The following is a 21,685-nucleotide window of genomic DNA, read 5'->3' on the forward strand; positions in this document are numbered from 1 at the left end:
TTGGACTCTTCAGAACAGCCTACCACCAGTTCAGTACAATCAAACTGATCTCAGTTGATGTCATAAGGAATGGAAGAATTTCCTACTGAGCCCAGCCTGAGCTTCTGACCCACAAAATAACAAGATACAATAAAACAGTGGTTGTTTTAAAGACAGCAAGTTTTGGAGTGATTTGTTACAGAGCAGGAGATATCCAGAATACCTCCAGAAACCCTCGTTCTGACTGGTGGACCCCATTGTGGGTCCTCAGGAATCAGTATTAGAGTCAGCATCCAATAATTTTTTTTAAATCTGCTTCCCACCCCCTCTCCAATGCACAGTTACCCTGCTAAATGGCCTCAGGTTCTCTTGGGGAAAACTAGGAAGACGGTTTACAGTATACACTTTTGGCTGTGTTGGCAGGTCCTAAAAGGGATCCAGTCTCCCCTTTCATTCAAGGGGCTCTAAGTCTATGAACTGCTCAAGTGTGAGAACTGGGGGAGGAGGCTACAGTTCTCTATAATGTTGATTCAGCTCAGGCTTCTGTTCACAAGACCTAGAGCTTTTCTACTTATACAAGTCAAGATTTTATTAGGATTTCCACTAATTTCAGTCTTGAGGGCACATGATTAATTAGCCAGCACCAAAGATCTCTGTATCTCAAACCCTTCTGACTGCTGCTTTAGCTCTGCTGTCCATTACAGCAACCATAGACCTAACTCATCTTGTCTTTGGAGGTTAAGCAATACCACTTGACACCTGGATCAGTGCCATCCCAGGATCCCATTGTCCCCACTGGATTCTGGGCTCCATATTCTATGGCAGCATTTTCCACCCATCATTTCTATCCTGCAGAAAATACACAACACAGAGTTCTTCAAAGCTCCAGGGTTCCCCTTACCAATATAGTTCTTAACTTAAAGCCTTGGTGAGTGTATCCTCTTGGCTCCCCGGGGGTGGGGGACCATAGTGAAGGGAAGAGTGAGTAGGCCTTGAAAAATAAATCCACTCCAGCTTTCCAATTTCTCTTAGCCTGTGAATACTTTCTTCTACACTATACCAGGGAAATTCTGGCATCTCAGCTTCACTCTGTATAGACCTCCTTTGGGTCAAGGTTTCAATGTACCAACCAAGAAAGCACTTAGAACCACCCTCAGCTGCTCAAGCTTACTCAACAAATTCGGAATCTCTGTTTGGTACACACACTTACATCAATAAATTCAGTCAGATCTAACATTATATTCCTTCCACCCAGATCCAACACCCTACAGTTCATTCCCCTACATATTCTCCAGTTGATAAAAAGGGAAACATATTGTAATTCTTTTGGTGTATATGATGCTTCCTCATGAGTCACACTTGGTACCTGATTTCCTGGGGATTGCCAGGTCTTGAGTCTGGTTTATAGATCTAGAAGCAATGTGATGCTTTTGGTTCAAGGTATCATTCAATTCAATTCAACGCCATTTCAAAGCAGTTATATAAAATAAGTCTGATCTACTGCAAATTTCTTTTTGGTTATACTGTTTATCATTCCAGTTATAAGAATGTAAAAGAGTAGCCAGACTACTTGGACAAGTGACTTCAGACAAGTCACTTAAACCTTTCTGTGCCTTAGTTTCCATATCTGAAAAATAAGGATAAAAATTCTTCATAAAGTTGTTGCAGGGATGAAATAGGTTAATATATGTAAACATGTGTCTGGGACATAGTAAGTCCTTTATAAGTGCTAGCTCTCATTAAAACAATAATAGAATTCTTCCTAAAAGTGGTTCAAATATTAAAGATTGGCATCAGAGCAAGATTGGAGGGTAGGTGCTGTGACTTAATCAAGGCATCAAGAACCAGACTCTTTCCATATTGCACTCAACCCTTCTCCATGTGTTAGTGATTTCTCCTCTCTTCATGGCAGGAAGGCTGTGTTAACTCTAGAACAAAAAGTCCCTAAATGACCAGCACCCCAAACAGGAAATAAGAGGATGGAGGGCTGTATTTCTTTTTCTGGAGTGATACAAATGTTCTAAAAATGATCATGGTGATGAATACACAACTATGTGATGGTACTGTGAGCCATTAATTGTATACCATGTATATACTATATGCATGTGAAGATTTGTCCATAAAAATTTAAAAACAATAAAAAAAAAAAAAAAGAAGCAATGTGAGCTGGAGGGCTAAGTCTCAAGGAAGATTATCATTCCCTTGGAAGGAAACTAACTAAGAAGCCATTACAGGTTCTCCAGGAAAAGGAAGAGTAACTTCCTTAGAAGGGAATGAAGGGACTCCTTCTACTGGCAAAAAAGGTTGGTAGGATTTGGGACTCGAGGTCCTCAGCTTCACTGTAATCTGCTCATGCTCCCATCTGTGCTGGTTTGAAAGGATTATGCTCCCTAGAAAAGCCATGTTTTAATCCACAAAATGGTTTGTGGAAGCAGCCATTTCTTTTAATCCCTATCCAGCACATAGGTCGGAAACTTGATTAGATTATCTCCACAGAGATGTGACTTGCCCAATTATGGGTATTAACTTTTGATTAGAGGGAGATGTGACTCCACCCATTCCAGGTAGGTCTTGATGAGTTTATTGGAATTCTTTAAAAGAGGAAACATTTTTTGGAAAGAGCAGCAGAGCCATGAGAGAGCCATGAGAACCATGAGAGCCCATGCAGTCAAACACATTTGGAAATGAAGAAGGAAAATGTCCCTGGGGGAGCTTCATGAAACAAGCCTGGAGAGAAAGCTAGCAGACGTTGCCATGTTTGCCATGTGCCTTTCCAGCTGAGAGGCAGACTTTGAACTTCATCGGCCTTTTTTGAGTGAAGGTGACCTCTTGTTGGTGCCTTAATTTGGACATTTTATAGATTTGCTTTAATTGGGACATTTTCACGGCCTTAGAACTGTAAACTTGCAATTTATTAAATTCCCCTTTTTAAAAATCGTTCCATTTCTGGTATATCACATTTCAGCAGCTTGCAAACTAGAACACCATTCCAATATTTAGGGTTTTACTGCTTCTCATTTCATGCCCTAAATTTAGCATTACAGGCTTGAAAGCTTATGAATTCAATTAGCATTGTCATTAATTCAGCCACCTGTAGGATTGGACTTCAGGTTTACTTTTCAGAAATCTCAACTCTGGAGCTATAGGAGATAAGGTTTTCTTTTAGGACAAACACAGAAGTTTTCAGGTCGCTCATTCAGACATTGATCTGGGAATTAAAGCCCTGAGATTATCACTCCCCCCACCCCATCCCAAGTTTGCCAGTACACTTAGAAGCAACCCACCAATCCTACAGTACTATTCTCTGTTTCCACTAACAGCACCTAACTGGTCACCCAGAACCTGCTATAGGCACTTGATTGCAGGAATCTAATGGGGATAATTTAAGTAACTGCTTTAACAGCACATGCCGTGGACCACCAGCATCCCCTTTACCCCTGGCAACAGGGTCATCAATACCTCTAGATCACTCAGATTGGAGAACTAATGCCAGGTTCCCATGCTTAAGGTTTTGTTCCTTTTGGACAATCACCAGAACCAATAACTATATCAATCAGGGTTTGGTCAGGGACACAAAGGCACTGTGAGTATTATGGGATGTAGATGAGAGGTACTGAACCCTACACACCTGTAGGAGATGCTGGGAGGTACAGGTCTAGTCAGGGGACTTGGAGGATGAGAGAAAGAGCCTCCACAGGGAATCAGAAAACCTGGCATGTCCAGCTGCTAAAGAGGGATGTGAAGGGTGCTCCTGGTGCCATCTATGGGTGGCTATTGCTCTGTGTTGTTTCTGCGTCTGTGGGTTATTGGCCAGGAAATGGGACTGCTATTGGTCAGGAGGGTCAGCAGTTAGGAGTGAAAGCTGGATATGGAACAAAGAAAAGCACGGCTAAGCTGGAACTCACAGGGCACTGCTGGGTCTGTTACCACATCTGACTACTATGACTTTCAAAGAGTAATCATTGCTGCTTCACTTCTGCTTTCCAAATATTATATAAATTTCTCCTTTGGCCAACTTTAAGTTTCCCTGAAAGCCATACAGAAAGGCTTTCAGGGAAAAGCACTTCCCAGCTTAACAAAGTTGACTGGTGCAATCCAGGCATCTCTCTACCTGGAACTGGCTCCCCTCCTCTTCCGAGGCTGGTTCAGGGATCTCTGCAGGGCTTCTTGATCCCAGCACCTTCCCCATTTCTGCCTGGGGGCTTTCACTCCTAACTGCCCTGTCCCCTGCACCTGGCGCAGGCCTGGTACAGAGCAGCACTCAATACATGTTTAACAAATGGATGAATGAATGAATGATGCCCCATTGGTGCCAGGTCCTGTGCTGGGTGTGGGAACACAGAGAGAAAAGCCAGAGCTCTGCCCTTGAGGAGGCTAGCTGCTAACACAATTATTGAACACTTATTCTTTCCTGGGTTCTGGCCTACAGGCTAGGTGTGGAATGAGGGAGGCTGAGATGAAAGGCACTCACATGCCAGCGAGAAATGAGCTGACCCATGAAGGCCCATAAATAACAGTAATGTGCTTGGGTGAATATGTTCAGGGCCCTCGAACAAACCTAGCAAGACGTGATTGACAGTTCAGAGGAAGCAAAGCCACTGCCAGCTGGCAAACTGAGGAGGACTTTCTGCAGGAGATGGCACGGCAGGTGAAGGGGTGAGGGGGTGAGGGGGAGCTGTGGAACAGGTGGAGTTTAGGTATGGCGGGTGCAGTCCAGACAGAGGGAATGGTTTGTGCTGATGTAAGGAGGAAGAAAGCCTGAGGCACATACCAGAAATGGTGAGGAGTTTTTCCATTCCTTTTTTTTTTTGATGAAATTCACATAACATACAATTAACATTTCAAAGCGTACAGCAGTGGCATTTAGTATATTTACAATGTGGTGCAACCACAACTTCTCTATAGCTTCAAAATTATGTCTTCACCCCAGAAAAAACATCATATACCCCCAAACACTCTCCATTCCCACCTAATCTGCTTTCTTTCACTATAGATTTGCCTATTCTGGATATATCATATAAAAAGAATCATAGGGAGAGTTTTTGCTTGGTGGAGATAGAATATTTGTAAATAAAATTTAAAAAGAGAAAAGAATTATATTACGTGACTTTTTGTGTTTGGCTTCTTTCACTTAGGATAATGTTTATAAGGTTTATCCTAGTTGTAGCATGTATTAGAACGTCACTCCTTTTCCTGGCTGAATAATATTCCATTGTATGGATATACCACATTTTATTTCTCCATTCATCTATTGATGGACACTTGTGCTGCTTCCACCTCTTGGCTATTGTGAATAATGCTGCTGTGAACACTAGAGTACAAATATCTGTCCTAACTCCCACTTTTAATTCCTTTGTGTATAAACACAGAAATGAGATTGTTGTGTCGTATGGTAGGTTCTATGTTTAACTTTCTGAGGAAGTACCAAACTGTTTTCCACAACAGCTGCATTATTTTACATTTCCACCAACAATTTATAAAGGTTTCTATTTGTCTATACCCTCTCCAGCACTTGCCTTCTGTTTTTTTTAATAATAGCTGTTCTAATGGGTATGAAATGGTATTTCATTGCAGCTTTGGTTTCCATTTACCTAACAGCTAACAATGCTGAATTTAAAAGACAATTACATAACACCTATTGTACCCAAAGTCAAAACATACTTTATGTAAGCAATTTATACAGCCAATGATGCATGACTTATTTAACCAATCAGAACATAACTGATACAACAGAAAGCGATAAAAATGAGAGGCATACCCAGATTGTCCAGACTCCCTGTGCTGGTCTGAAAGGATGTATATATTAGAAAAGCCATGTTTTAATCCTAATCCCATTTTGTAAAGGCAGCCATTTCTTCTAATCCCTAGTCAACACTCTATATTTGAAACTTTAATTAGATCATCTCCCTGGAGATGTGACTCAATCAAGAGTGGGTATTAAACTTTATTAGATGGAGACGTGACTCCACCCATTTGGGTGGGTCTTAATTAGCTTACTGGAATCCAATAAAAGAGGAAACATTTTGGAGAATGAGAGAGATTCAAAGACAGCAGAGAATGCTGTAGCACCACAAAGCAGAGAGTCTACCAGCCAGCGACCTTTGGAGATGAAGAAGGAAAACATCTCCCGGGGAGCTTCATGAAAGGAAGCCAGGAGAGAAAGCTAGCAGATGACGCCGTGTTCGCCATGTGCCCTTCCAGATGAGAGAAGCCCTGACTGTGTTCAACATGTGACTTCTCACTTGAGAGAGAAACCCTGGACTTCATTGGCCTTCTTGAACCAAGGTGTCTTTCCATGGATGGCTTTGATTGGACATTTCCATGGACTTGTTTTAATCGGGACATTTTCTTGGCCTTAGAACTGTAAACTAGCAACTTATTAAATTTCCTTTTTTAAAAGTCATTCTGTTTCTGGTATATTGCATTTTGGCAGTTAGCAAACTAGAACACTCCCCAACTAGCATAAAAGCCTGGACTGTCAGATCACAAAGAACACTGACTCCCTGCATCTCTCTGGAGTGTGCTGACCTGCCCACAGACCATCATATAATGAGAATTAGGTAACTGTGACCTCAAGTGAAGATCAGGTCAAAGACATCAGTGTGTGTGTGAGGCCTCTAGGAGCGGAGCACTATGTGGGAATGGCAGCAGCCTGGGCAGCAAGAAAGACCAGTCCACCCCAGGCAACGTAGTATGTACCTTCCATCCCCAACTGCTTACTTGCAATTACCATTTAATTTGCTGAAAGAAATACGGTGAGAAAGGGGGGGGGGGGTGGAGGGAGAGGAGAGGAAGGGAACGGGAGGGAGGGAGAGAGAGAGGGGGAAAAGAAAGAAAGAAAGAGGAGAGAGAGAGGGAAGAAGAAAGAAAAAAAGAAGGGGGAAAAGAAAGAGAAAGTAAAAGAAAAGTAAGTTTGGTGCAGCAGAAGCCGTCAGATCCCCATCATGTCCCTTTTGGCCTTACTTGGTGGCTCACACAGGCCCACTTCTATATGCTAGCTTCTACCTCTCTTTGTCCAAGAGCTTTCTCTGACATCCAGAGCTGCTCTCTGAGTGTGTGCCCTTCAGGCTGGGGTACTGAGAAGTAAGGCCCAGCTCCTAGGTGCAGCCACTAAAGGCTGACAATGCTCTGTCTCCCTCACGCTTTGAGTGGGAAACTCTGAGGTGCGTGTTCTCTATTGTTTCCCAGATTCCCCAGTGGAATTGAGCTCTAACTACCCTCAGGCATTACCTGCTTGGTAACTGCGGCAGACCAAATTTCCCCTCATGCTCTTCTTACAGTGGATTACTGACATTGCTCCATCCTAGGACCTGGGCAGACCTTCATAACTGGCAGTGGGAATGGCACTGCATGAATTCTGAGGCTGCTCATAAAAGCCAACATGGCTTCTACTGGCTCTCCCTCCTCTTGGGATGCTCGGCCCTGGAACTCAACCACCATGTTGTAAAGAGCTCAGGCCACCTGCAGAGGCCACACATGGGGGTTGGCTTCCACACAGAGGCTGATAACCCTAGTTAGGCCTCCAATGACAGCCAGCATCAACTGCTAGACATGTATGAATGAGTGACCTTCAGATGATTCCAGACCCTAGCCTTTGAGATTCCAGCTGAGGTCCCAGGCATTGTCGGGCAGAGGCAAATAGTCACTGTGGTGCCCCATCTGAATTCCAGACCCACAGAAATCATGAGAATAAATAAGTATCTAAATAAACAAATAACTATTGTTACTTATTTAACTATTATTGTTTTAAGCCACTAGATTCTGGAGTGGTTTGTTATGCAGCAATAAATAACCTTTATTTGCTGCTTCTCCTTCCTTGTCTTATTGCCCAATCCCTTTTCCTGGGATTGCCTTCCAAATAAACTAGCTGTGCTCCAGTTCTTATCAGAGTCTGCTTCTTATCCCAAGACAACCTATTATTTGGAAAAGATACACATGGAAAAAGGATGAACAGAAAATATTGAGAGTGCTTCTCTGAAGACGGCTTTAAGAAACAGAAACTTTGCAATTTATATAATATATGCCTGAATTATTTACATTTTAAATAATTCTTCATTATCATTTTTAAAATATTAAAAATTTCCATAAACCCATGAGTCAGGTCTCATTAGGTCCAATGCCAGATTGAGTGAGCTGGTCTCTGGGGAGGAGGCAAGCTCCAGGCTTTGTGCCCCCAGCTGGCAGCTGAGCTGGGATGTGGCAGCCTCTTGAGCGGCCCCGTGGTCACTTCTGAGGTCACTGTCACCCAAGGCCTTGCTCCTGGCATGCAGCCTGCACCTACACTGCACAGGTATGGCTGACACATGTGGCTGGCGGGTGTGGTGGATGGACGTGGCTGGCTCAGACACTTTCGTTATGGACCAGCTTGCAAGCACCTCCCCTTTCCCAGTCCCAAGCAGAATTGCCGGGCGAGGGTTAATCAACATTCAGTCATGTTTCCAAGTTTAAATGGAGCATTTGTTTAATTATGTGTAAGTAGCAATACATTGTGGCCATTATCTAAATCACTATTTTATTTCCTGGATGTGGTTTCATAATGCAGGGTTTCTGCTCCAGCCTAGCATCATTAACAGAGAAGAGTTAATGAATATAAAAGCGTAAAGGCTAATTACACTTTAATTTACAATCATGGTCTCATTTTGGGACCACATGAAATCTGTTTTGAAAACAATTAAATAAAAAAACCTGCTCTTGCCCTGGTAAGTGGAGGGACCCCGGCCAGAAGCCCAGCTCTGTCTGCCATGTCGTGGCTGGGCGGCATTGGCTGGCACCGAGCCTCTCCCTGGCGCCATTACTGGGAGGCTGGTGAGGCCAAGTTCAGCGCCCTGTGACTCTTGTCTTTTGTTTCCAGCAATTTCCCTCTTGCTTTCAGCGTTTGCTTTCGTGGCTGCCAGGGAGAGTTGGGGGTGCCCCACCCAGAGCTCCTGTGGTCTGACCCACTGCTCTGACATAACCTCATGTAGAGGAGAGCTGCTTGGAAGTATCCTGTGTATTTAAAGGTGACGGTGATGGAAAGTGGGGGTGGAGGGGGACACTGACATTTACTGAGTTCCTGCTGTGTACCAGGCACTATACTGGGTACTTTTACATATATTATTTGCTCTTCGAAATTGCTGATCAACAGCAATTAGTCCCCTTAAAATTTGAATTTAATGGAACTAAATTTTTAATGGAATTGTGGAATCACTGTTAATTTTCTAATAATGGCATCATCCTTATTCTCAGATGAAAAGAAGTTTTGGGGTAATCTCAGCTTGCCTGGCCTGTTGTGACAAACACCACACAATGAGCTGACCTAAGCAATGGGAATTCATTGTCTCACGGTGGGCAGCTAAAAGTCCAAAATCAAAATCTGAAAGGCCATGCTTCCTCCTGGAGCCTGTGGCGTCCGAGCTGGCTTGCTGCCATCCTCGGGGGTCCTTCGCTTGTACCTCCACCTCCCATCCCGTGGGAATCTGACCCCTTGATCTTCTCTCGTGGCTTCTATTGACTGTGCCTGAATTTCCTCTGCTTTATAAGGACTCTGGTCAGATGGATTAAGGCTCCACTCTGACTCAATCTGGCCTGCTCTGAACGAGATATCTGAAGGTCCTATTCACAACCAGTCCATTGCTTAGCTAATTAATCACATCTTCAAAGGTCCTCTTTGTAAATGCATTCACACCCTAGCCTGCAGCTGAGTATCCCAGGTGCCTGCTTAGGGCCAACGGAGGGCCCTGGGGAAGACAGGAGGGCAGGTGGAATGAAAGGCCAGGGCATTTCTCCGCCTTTCCCTCTGCTCTAAGCAATGTCTCTGACAGAGGTTGTGTCACGTCTAGGGCTCCAGCTTCCCCCGGGTGGGTCTGCCTTGGTCCCAGCTTCTGCCAGGTAGGCCCCTGCAAACCCTACCTCCTCCCTTTATCCCCCTTACCCCCAAACCAGGGGTGAAAGCAGCTTCCAGCTGCCATACTCTCTGGTATCTAGTTTGGGTTTTCTGCTCTCTCTCATCTGTGTAGTTGATTTTCTCTGTTCAAATACTGTTGTCCTGGTGGAATGCTGACTACTACATATTCATTATCTCATTTCATCCCTGAAACGCCCCTACGAGGGAGGTATTAGCTTTCCCACTTTGCAGATGAGGAAACTGATGCTCAGAGAAGCTAAATAATATGCCCTCAAATCCACAGCTCGTTACACACCTCAGAAGCCAAGCTGCATAATCACTACATTTTACATTACCACTTTTCATAATCACGTACATAGCTAGAAAGAAAAGCTATGTTTAAAAAGCACAAAAACATCCTGACCTCCAGGCCCTTCCAGCTGGGTAAGTACAGACACAGGGCTGGGTGGCCCGGGCAGGCCTGGGACCTTCTTGGGTAGGTTCAGCCGCTCACTGCCCCAGGGCAGCTCAGGGACTTGCCCTGAATCCCGGCGAGTCTCCTCACCAACTGTGAGACCTTGGGCACCAGGCTTCATGTCCTGAGAGAACCCACGTCTGGGAGGTGACCTCCAGGACGATGGCCCTGCTCCCAGCAGAGCCAGGCACATATGAGGCCTCAGGGAACGGTGGTTGAGTGAATTTGCAATGGTCGAAGTGCCCACACATGGCCTGGTGCTGTCACAGGCACTACGCCCAGTGAGTCCCCTTGCTCTGGGGATGGCGGCTGCTGGCGCCGGGGTGGAGAGGCGGGACGCGGGTGCTGTGATGCGCGAATACCAACCTCAGTCCCTGTGGGATCCATGGCTGGTTTCCGTCCATTCACTCATGATACTCCGTTCTTCAAAAATAGTTTGACAGGAATATCCATGAAACTTTGCGCTGCTTATATTTTCTGATACCCGTGGGGGACAAAATACTCCTGGGAGACCCTGGGACACCGCCCCTCCCCCCACGTGGGACGCGGGGTCCCGGGCAGCGCGGCCCCCGGGGAGGGCGGGTCTGCGCTCAGATTGTTTCTCCCCGCAGCTTAGCCTGGGGACACCGGGCAAATGACTTCGCCTCCCAAAGCCTCAGCTTTCTTACCTCAGAAATGGGATAATCAGGGTCCGTAGTTGAGGGGTCACTGCCCGGCTTCCTTCTGTTAACGCAGGCAAAGCCTCGGGGCAGAGGCCGGGACTGGTGGCGGGCAGCGCTGGCGGCTGTGGTTAGGCTCCGATATTGTGACAGCGTCAGTTCGTCACCAGCCCCGTCGGCGGTCCCGTGCGGCTCGCCGGGGGCGGCCGGGGGCGAGCGCGGGGGCGCAGGGGTCCCCCGGCGCCGGGGTGAGGCGAGGGCGGCCCCCGTGACGGCCGAGGGGTGGAGCTTGGCGGGCGGCCCGGAGCCCCGCAGGAGCCGCGGAGGTCCGGCGGGCGGAGGGCAGCACTCGCCCCGGCTGCCGACGCCGAAACTTTGCCGCAGTCACCGCGCCGCCGCCGCCGCCGCCGCGGGTTGGGGCTGCGGGGGTCCGGGGAGGTGCCTGAGTCCCTGGTGACCTTCCACCCCTGGTCCCCGCGGCTCCGCCGCCTCGGCCCATTACATCCCCTTTGCGGAGCCAGAGCAGACTTCCCCTTCCGGGCACTGAGGGAGTTGACTGGAGACTGAGTGGCGGCATCCGAGGAACCCGGATGCGCTGCTGTGTGATGCTGAGCAGCTGCTTAACCTCTCTGAGCCTCAGTTGCCTTAGGTGTAGAATGGCGATAAGGATGATAGTTACCACATGGACTCGGTCCTCTGACCAGCCCTTACTGAGCTCCTGGCTGGGCCAAGCGCAGGGCTAGGCGGTGGGAAGGCAGCTGGGAGCAGTTGAGCCAACACCTGTCCCTGTGGGCCTGGCATTATGGGGGGTGATGGCTGTTATAACAAAGGTAATAATGGCCACGTTTACTGAGACCCCAGCAAGAGCAAGGTGAGGGGCTAAGTGCTTTTTCCGCCCTCATCAAGCATCTCTGGGGTGAGCCCCGTCATTGCCCCATGTTAATGTGACATCCAAGCTCACCCACTGTGAGTTGGCAGAGCAGAGGCTCTAACCTAGGCTGGGGTGACTCAGAGCATGGGTACCTAGCTCCTTGGTGACACAGCCTACACCTGCCTCAGATTCCTCAACTCTACCCTGTTGTGGGGTTGATTGAAGATTCACCAGTGTAATGTGAAATGGCCAGCATCGTGCTGACTCACAGTGTTCACTCTTTGAGGGTTGCAATCCAAACTGCGCAAGCCCTTTTGGTACCTTTGAAAGTTCTGTATCTGTAATGTTTGGGTTGGGGCACACCTGATACCACCTCTGGGGCAGGGCTGACTTTCTTGGCCCCCTCTCACCCTCCACTGGCAGGAACCCCCCTTATTCTGCTTCAGTCCCTCTCTGGGCTGGTGGGACTGACAGCTTTTTGCCATTTTTGGCTTGATTCCCGTAGAGCTGCAGTGCACAGTTATCTGTGCCAGGGGCACCATTCATATCACAGACATGGTAGATTTTCCAAAGTCAGGACAATTTTCTGAAAGATAGGAGTAAAGTGGAAGGAAGGATGCCTTTTCCTAATTCTCACAGCGCTATCTTGCGAAGCAGAAAGGTTTCTACTTTGGGAGAATGGCAACTCTGGCTGGTGAACTCCTATTCATCCATCAAAGCACAGCTCCAGCAGTGTCTCCCAAAGATGACTTTGTCAACCTCCTATGCTGGAATCATTGCCCAAGTCCCCACCCAGCACTCTCCTGGCTCCTTGTTCCTCTCTACTAGAGCTTGGCTGACTCTAGATAGCCTGTCACTATTTGTGCCCAGGTCTGGCTTCTTGCCCCAGGCTGTGAGCTCCTAAGGGTCAATGATGGCTGGATTGGATTAGGACCCCATCTACCTTCTGGTCTCTGCCTCTACCCAAGGGGAGAGTTCATGGGCATCCTGGAGGCCCTGGCCTGGGCATGAGCTAGGAGGCCATATGGAGTTTCACAGGAGCCTAAAAAGCTGTGGCTGGGAGGGCTTGCCAAGCCCCCATCCACTCCCATTTTCCAGATGTAAACATATGGCTCGGAGCGGGGAAGGACTTGCCCAATTTCCACAGTGTGTTTCAAGCCTAGGCCTTCTGCCTCCTCACTGGGGCTGTTTGTACCTGCTACCCACTGGTGGGGACGCAGCCGAGGGGTGCCGGGAAGGCTGGAAATGGTGACAAGGATGTGGAGATACCAGGCCACCGTTCCCCCGCCCCATTGCCCTGTTAGTCCTTTCCACCACAAGCCACTTCTGCTAATTATTTCCCAGGCAAGTTCCTGACAATGAGCCACGAAGTCAGATTCATTGGAGAATGATTCTCTGGCAGTGCTGGGGGTGGGGTGGGGGTGGTAATGTCTGGAATCTTGGGCTGGGGGGCTATGGTAAAGACCCCACCTTGTGCTGCCTGGACCCAAAGTGATCCCCCACTCTTGCCTGCTTGAACTCCCCCCATTGCCAGCTCCCCTCCTCATCCCATCCACTTCATCCTTCTGAGATTTATTCCCGGGCTGCAGAGCCGGGAAATAATTTGCTGACAAAGCCCCGTCCCCGGCAGGTGCTTTAATTGGTTTTGTGGGAGCAAGTCTAGGAGCATCTATTTAGAAGGAAATAGAAATTATAGCGGGCTGCCTGTCCTTTCTCTGTAATGGGGCCTACCGAGTGTCTGAGTGTGTGTGGGGGGAGGGGGCAGTGGGAAGAGAGGGAAGGTTACTCTGAGGGTAGCAGGGGCCTGGCCGCACGGACCCCTGTTCTTTCTTTTGGGGGTGGGGGAAGGTGCCTGGGCCTGGGGTGTGGGGGCATGGAGCGCTGGAGGTAGGAACTGCAGAACCCCCTGACTTCCACCCCCTGTGACACCAGCCGTGGCTCAGCCACAGATCAGGAGCGCAGGGCGGCTTCTCCCCTCACAAAGCTGAGGGCGGGAGGGGGCCCTGGGACTAAGGGGGCTTGGGGCAAGGACGAGCGAGCTGAGGGGTCAGGGTGGGGGTTAGAGGCCATTGTCTTGGTCTCCTCAAGGAGACCCTGCCTAGTGGGCACCTTCTGAATACAAATCAGATTTCTCACTCTTTCCATGACCCTTCCATGGCTCCCCATTGCCCTCAGAATGAAGCCATTCCTAAGCCGTTCCTTAGCTTGACATGCAAGGTCCCTCACGGTCTAATCCTTGGTGACCTCCCCAGCCATGTCACCCTTCACTCTTGACCCCAGACTGCTCCCTACCCATAGCATCTGTTCTTCTCTAGTGGGTTCCTGGGTGCTCCACTCTGCTAATCCTGCAATTGCCCCTCAACAGAGGGAATCATCATTACTCTCATTTTACAGATGAGGAAATGGAGGCCAGAACAGTTAAGTCACTGACTGGAGGTCACACAGCAGGGTCCTAAAGCAGTGGGACTCAAACCTAGGACTTGAGCCCATACTCTTTAACTACTAAGCTTATAGCCAAAACTAGCCAAGCTCCCTCAGGCCTCAAAGCCCCTTGTCTTCTCCCGAAATACCCCTCCTTGCATTTTCCACTGGCAATCTCCTCATCTTGCAAAAACGGCTTGATGCCACTTCCTTGGGGAAGACTTTCTTGAAACCCCCTCCCCCTGGCCCCATTCTCTCCTCTGGGCTTCCCCAGCTCCCTCCATCTCAGCTCTCATTTCTGGGTATGTCATTGCCTGTGTCAGTGCCTGGCCTCTCCAACCACCCCCCTCCCCAGACTGGGGGCTCCTCCAGGGCAAAAACAGAGTCTGAGCCTCCCTATACCTCCCTGCCACAAGGGGGTTTGTCCACAGTTTATTGGCAGAACTGTCGTTGACCCTACAGGGTATAGAATGCAGTCCAGCCCTGGAAGCTCAGAGGGAGCAAAGACTGTGGGATCCTGCCCCCTTTTCTTGCCTGGGGTATTGAAGAGCCTAGGCCACGGCTGCTCTGTGTGACCCTGAACAAGCCTCTGTGGACTCAGTTTGCCAATCTGTAAAACGGAAGGATCAGCCTGGAGGTGTCTAACACTTGGCGACTGTGGTCCAGCCTTGGGCTGGAACCTCACACCGTGTAACCCATGGGATTGATCCTGTGTGACACCTGTGAGCGTGGTGGCTGCTGTCCATGCCAGGGTGGGTTACAGCGCAGGGCCAGTGCTGATGCCCCATAGAGCCATGGGTCCCAGGTGCTGGCTGTGCACCGGGAGGCACTGCCAGAGCCCTCAGGTGATGCTCAAGTCAGGGCTTAGATCTCAGATTGGTGCCTCCCCTGCTGCGTGTGACCTCAGGCGAGCCCCTGGCCTTGCTGAGCCTCCTTTCCTCATCTGCAGAATGGAATAATAATACCACCCCACGGGGCTGATTTGATGTGAAGATTACTGGAAAGAAGCCCAGAGTCTGGCTCCATTTGCTATTGTCATCTGCGCAAGTAACGTTGGATGCCACGTCCCTGCTGGGTCCCTGCTGAAGATTCCCAGTCTAGGCGGGGACCCAGACTAACTCACAGAGAGACCAGACCAGCGCAAAGGGGCCCACAGTCTTGGTTCCCCCATCCATGGTGCGGAGTACGGCTAGGTCTCCACGGGTCTTTTTTCCTTGTGTGATCCAGAACGTCAAAGAAGTGGGTGCTGTCCCTGAGGGCAGAAAGGTGAGATGTGGGTGGGGGGGCTCAGAGGGCGCAGGGGACTGGGGTGGGGCAGGGGGGCACAACTTTCTGGGTGAGACTGTGGTACAGGGGAGGAGACAGGTTCACGTACTCCCACTCCGGGGCGTCCCAGAGTCAAGGTCCAGCCCTGGTTGCCCCACTTTTTTGCTTTGGGCTCAAGCCTCAGTGTCCCACTCTGTAAAATGTGGTAACAGTTCCCGTGGCGGGACAGGTCAGAAGAGTGACCTCAAGTAAAGCCAAGTAAATCCTGGGCTGTCTGGACATCTTGGACACTCCTCCCCCGGGGCTGAGTCCGAGGGGCGGCGGCCGGACCCCGGAGGGGCTGTCTGCAGCCGGGCGGGGCCGTGATTTTGCGGGACAGGGGGACGCCCCCCGGGGGAGGGGAAGAGACCGAAACCGACCCACCGCAGCCGGTTCGGCGCCCTGGGGCCGGGAGTCCCGGCCGCGGACCGTAGGTGGCGCCCCGAGGCTGCAGTTGGGCCTCCCAGGCGGGCCGGCGGCGGGGACCCGCAGGGCACGGCGCCCCTGGAGTGCGCGTCTCGGCCGCTCTTGGTCCCGCGAGTCGGTCATCGCCGCAGGGCCGCGGAGATCCCCGTGTGGGTCCGGGGCACCAGGGGTTCGCACCCCGGCGGGCCGAGGCCCAGGCCCAGACCCGCGCGCGCGCACCCGGCGGGCAGACGCCCCCGCACCCCCGTCCCGCCACCCCGCATGCTCGGCTCCCCGCGGCAGCCGGCGCAGCTCGGCCGGGCCCCGGCGACGAAGGCTCCGGAAACCCCGGCCCCTAAGCCGTCGGGCCTTCCCGAGCAGCGCGTGGCGCGGGAGCCGTGGGGCCGGGGTGGGGGCTCCGCGGGTCGGCGGGCGCGAGTCCGCGTGTCCGCGCGTCAGCGAAAGCCGAGCCCTCCGCGTCCTGAGAGTGGTCCCGGGTGAAACGCGGCCGTGCTCCGGGGCTTGGGGGTCCGAGGGGAGACCCGTGCGTGGTGGGCGTGGGCGTGTGTGTGTGTGTGTGTGTGTGTGTGAGAGAGTGAGAGTAGGTGCCGCGCGCGTGGGCGGGCGCCTCTGCGTGGGGGTGGGCGCTGTGCGCGCGGAGGCGAGGCCGCGTGGCGGGTGTGCTGCCGCCCCGCTGGGGACGCTTCCTTTGTTCCCGCGCCTCCTCCCCTGCAGGCTGGGATGGGGGTGAGCAGGGGATGGGTCCGGAGCGGCAACACTGTGGGGGGTGGTGAGTGTGGACTGAGATATGGGGGGGTGTCTCTTCCTCTCCTTCTCCTCCCTCAACTTCCCATCTCTCGGTTCTCTGGCCTCCTTTTCCAAAGGGAAAAACTTGTATGGAGAGATGGGCACGGTCCTTATTTGGAGTCTTGTGCGTGTGTGTGTGTGTGTGTGTGTGTGTGTGTGTGTGTGTGTGTGTGTGTGTGCGCGCACGCGCGCGCGCGTGGAGGGGGCCGGGTGGTCGGGCATCCTCTTACATCCACACTGGGCCTGAGAAAGCCCTTTCATACTCACCAGGTCGAATGACCAGCCCAGCTATGAAAGCACTCAATACTTATGGGCTCTTTCTGTGGTGATGCTCCGGCGTGGAACTTCTGGGGGTAAGGGTTGACCTACTTCAGACCAGCACGGAAGGGAGGAACTTGGAGGTGGTGAGCTGTCTGTGGAAGTTTGTCAGTCAAGCACTTGTAGGTCCTTTCTGTTTAAGGGCTTTCTAAATCCACCTGATTCCCAAAACAACTGCCCAAAGCTAGGCTCTCTCCTGGGGGAGGGAAGGAAGCTGGGGAGGGGGTTTAGAGATGAGAGAGTTTGCACCCAGCTAGGTAGATCCAGCCCAGCAGAGCAGGCAGGATGTGTCTCCCCTGGCTGGCACCAAAGGGAGGATCTTGAACAGAGGAGGTGGAGAGGGGGTCGCCCCATCAGAAGCCAGAGCTTGGAGGGCCTCAATGCCAGAAAAAAATAAATGTGGACTTGCTTGGCCCACAAGGACCAAGAGAACTCATCCCCCATCTCCCTTCATGCACAAGGTTTCAGAGCAAGGGAAGGGCTAGCTGTGTGATCTGAGAGGGTTGCTTAGCCTCTCTGAGCCTTTATAAAATAGGCTTTGTGGTAATTTTATTTTGGTGACCAGATGTTGGAAAACCAGATGTTTTCCACCTGCCTTTCTGGTAACAAACCTTGCCCCCACTACCAAGGATGGGGAAGGGATGTGACTCAGCCTAGCTAGTCAGAGGCTGGGGCTGCCCCTAGCTGGGTACCCTGTTCTTATCTTTCCTTGGTTCTTGAGCCACAATTCCTTTTTTCTTTTTGTAACATTTTTTATTGTGAGATGTGACATATATACAAAAAAAGCAATACATTTTTAAAGTATATTTTAACAAGTAATTATAGAACAGATTTCAAAGTTTGGTATGGGCTACAGTTCAACAATTTCAGGTTTTTCCTCCTAGCTGCTCCGAGACCCTAGAAACTAAAAAGAAGTATCAATGTAATGATTCAGCAGTCATGTCATTTGTAAATCCTGTCTTCTCTGTTATAGTTCCTACTTCTCCTTTGATCCTTCTCCCAATCTTTAGGAATATTTGGGCTATGCTTGTTCTAACTTTTTCTTGTTGAAAAGGGGTGTCAACAATATGGGATAGGGGATTGGATCTGTTTAATGTTCTTGGAGAGACTGCCACTTCTGGGTTTCAGGATTTATCTGGCCTAGGAACCATCTGGAGGCTGTAGGTTTCTGGAAAGTAAACTTAGTGCATGAAACTTTTGTAGAATCTCAGATAGAGCCCAGAAATGATGTTGGCTAGGGTTTGGCAAAACATGTCAATTAGTTACATCTAGTCTAAGCTTGCATAAGAGTTGCCTCCAGAATAGCCTCTCATTTGAACTCCATTTCAGTGGCTAAGAGGGTTCTATTTGAATTCTCTTAGTCACTGAAACCTTAATTTTTGCATTTCCTTTTCCCCATTTGGTCAAGAAGGCATTGCTGATCCCATGGTGCCAGGGCAGGGCTTATCCCTGGGAGTCATGTCCCCTGTTGTCAGGGAGACTTTCTTCTCTGAATGTCATGTCCCACATAGCTGGGAGGGTAATGGTTTTCCTTGCAGGGTTTGGCTTAGAAAGAGGCCACATCTGAGCAACAAAAGAGATTTCCTGGGAGCAACTCTTTTTTTTTAATTTTTAACTTTTTTTTATTGTATAGTATAACGTATATACAAAGCAAAGAAATAAAAACACAATAGTTTTCAAAGCACTCTTCAACAAGTAGTTGCAGGACAGATCCAAGAGTTTGCCATGGGTACCATATGATCTGCTCATAATTTTTCTTCTAGCTGCTCCAGAATAAAGGAGGCTAGAGGGCTTAAATATTTTTTATCATCACAATTGACATCTTTTCCTTCTTTTTTTGTGAACAAAAACATATATACAAAAAAGCTATAAATTTCAAAGTGTAGCACCATGATCAGTTGTAGAACATATTTCAGAGTTTGACATGGGTTACAATTTCACAATTTTAGGTTTTTACTTCTAGCTGCTCTAAAATACTGGAGACTAAAAGAGATATCAATTTAATGATACAGTATTCATATTCATTTGTTAAATCCTATCTTCTCTGTATAACTCCACCATCACCTTTGCTCTTTCCATACCTGTCTTTAGGGGTGTTTGGGCTATGGCAATTCTAAATTTCTCATATTGGAAATGTCTATTAATAATATGGCATAGGGAGATGGAACTATCTGATGTTCTGGAAAGGCTGGGCTAGGTTTCAGGACTTATCTGGACCAGGGACCCATCTGGAGGTTGTAGGTTTCTGGAAAGTTATTCTAGTGCATGGAACCTTTGTGGAATCATATATTCCCCTAGGTGTTCTTTAGGATTGGCTGGAATGGTCCTGGTTGGAGGTTGGCAGGTTATGGTAGGTAGCAAGATCTACCTGAAGTTTGCATAAGAGCAACTTCCAGAGTAGCCTCTTGACTCTATTTGAACTCTCCCTGCCACTGACACTTTATTAATTACATTCTTTCCCCCCTTTTGGTCAGGATGGAATTGATTTCTGGGAGCAACTGTTTTTTTTATTAATGCAACCAATCAACATACAACATGAACATTTTTAACGTATGAACATTCCATACTTGATGTGCAATCAGTGGCTTACAATATCATCCCATAGTTGTATATTCATCACCATGATCATTTCTTAGAACATTTACATCACACCAGAAAAAGAAATAAAAAGAAAAAAGAAAAAACTCATACATACCATACCCCTTACCCCTCCCTCTCATTAACTACTAATATTTCCCTCTACCCAATTTATTTTAACATTTGTTCCCCCTATTATTAATTTATTATTAATCCATATTTTTTACTCATCTATCCATATGTAGATAAAAGGAGCATCAGAACAAGGTTTTCACAATCACACAGTTACTTTGCAAATGCTTTATTAATATACAATCATTTTAAAGAAATACGGCTACTGGAACACAGCTCTACAGTTTCAGGCACTTCCCTCTAGCCTCTCTAATACTCCTTAAACTAAAAAGGGGATATCTATATAATGTGTAAGAATAACCTCCAGGATAACCTCTCGACTCTGTTTGAAATCTCTCAGCCACTGACACTTTATTTTGTCTCATTTTGCTCTTTCCCCTTTTGGTCAAGAAGGCTTTCTCAACCCCTTGATGCTGAGTCCCAGCTCATTCTAGGATTTCTGTCCCACGTTGCCAGGGCGGTTTACACCCCTGGGAGTCATGTCCCATGTAGAGAGGGGGAGGGCAGTGAGTTTGCTTGCTGTGTTGGCTGAGAGAGAGAGGCTACATCTGAGCAACAAAAGAGGCTCTCTGGGGGTGACTCCTCAGCCTAATTTTAAGCAGGCTTAGCCTATCCTTTGCAGAGATATCTTTCATAGGAACAAACCCCTGGGAGCAACTCTTAAGCATAATTATAGGTAGTCTTAACTTCACCACTACAAAAATAAGTTTTGTAAGGACAAGCCTCAAAATCAAGGGTTTGGTTTGTTTTCTTAGGAGTCCCTAATATTTGAGAGAGCACCAGGGGTTTCCCAGGTAGGAAAGTTTAGTAGTTCCATATATTTTTTTCCAGTCCTTCAAGGGACTCTACCAATACTTTTTAATTATTATCCCACCATAGTCTTGGATGTGTCTGGGTATCACATTAAGCTATACAGAATTATGAAGCCTTGTTCCTGTTCTGTGGGTTTAGAACAGAACAGGAATGAATGCGTTTGGGTTGTTAAAATGAACTATCCAGGCAGGTTGATTTAGATTGTGTATTACAGAAGATTTAAGTTCTAGACACAATAACCTCTCTGTCTTTGGTCTCATACGGTAGGTGAAGCTCTAGAAAATATACACTATCATCCTTTGCCCTGTATTCTGATTTACTTTGTCCCAACCTAATTGGCTTTTTTTTTTTTTTGGTATTTCCAATATTTTAATGTGTAAGTTGGGTGATGGGTTATAGGTATTCATTTTATTATTATGCTTCACAATTTATTTGTTACATATCTCAAAAATATGGAACGCTTCACAAATTTGCGTGTCATCCTTGCACAGGGGCCATGCTAATCTTCTCTGTATCGTTCCAATTTTAGTATATGTGCTGCCAAAGTGAGTACCGGCTTTGTTTTTATCTCATATTGAAGCCTGACCTCTTTTTCAGTTACTTTGCAGTTGTTGCAATTACTCAGACCAGCTCTGAGTCTTAGGTGTCACAGAGGTACCCAAGGTTCCAGGGAAATACACACGTATGCACATATACACATATAGCACAGCATCCCAGAATCGAGAAGTACAGTTAGGACTCGGCTAAGGGTGACTGCTGTAAGTGCTTACCATCTAGGCTCAGTTTTCTTATAAGTATTTTCTAAAAGAGACTATACCATATATTTTTCTTTGATTTCTGGCTTATTTTGCACAGCATAGTGCCCCCAAGGTTCATTGTGTTCGTTCATGCCTCATGATTCATTTCTTTCTGTAGTTGCACAGTCTTCCATTATGTGTGGACATCACAGTTTGCCTTTCTGCCTCTCAGTCATTGTACCCTTTGGCCCCCTCCATCTATTGGGCATCATGGATAATATCCAAAATAAACAATTCATGTCTTACAGTGTCCTCACGTAGTTA

General features: G+C 48.3%; 1 long non-coding RNA gene and 1 other non-coding gene across 2 annotated transcripts in view; one reads left to right on the forward strand and one right to left on the reverse strand.

Annotated features, from left to right (window-relative positions):
* Positions 1–11,856: 11,856 nt before the first annotated feature.
* The window catches only part of LOC143670327 (uncharacterized), a 33,046-nt gene continuing 23,217 nt past the window's right edge, over positions 11,857–21,685 (forward strand). Inside the window, exons 1-2 of the long non-coding RNA XR_013169325.1 lie at positions 11,857–12,081; positions 15,217–15,533. This is a non-coding gene — a long non-coding RNA (uncharacterized LOC143670327). The remainder of the gene's footprint in view (positions 12,082–15,216; positions 15,534–21,685) is intronic.
* LOC143675144 (U6 spliceosomal RNA) lies at positions 21,071–21,177 on the reverse strand. The gene has a single exon (XR_013171388.1). It is a non-coding gene; the product is annotated as a U6 spliceosomal RNA (small nuclear RNA).

The sequence above is a fragment of the Tamandua tetradactyla genome, chromosome 2 (genome assembly GCF_023851605.1).
Source record: "Tamandua tetradactyla isolate mTamTet1 chromosome 2, mTamTet1.pri, whole genome shotgun sequence".
In the NCBI taxonomy this organism is placed as follows: domain Eukaryota; kingdom Metazoa; phylum Chordata; class Mammalia; order Pilosa; family Myrmecophagidae; genus Tamandua; species Tamandua tetradactyla.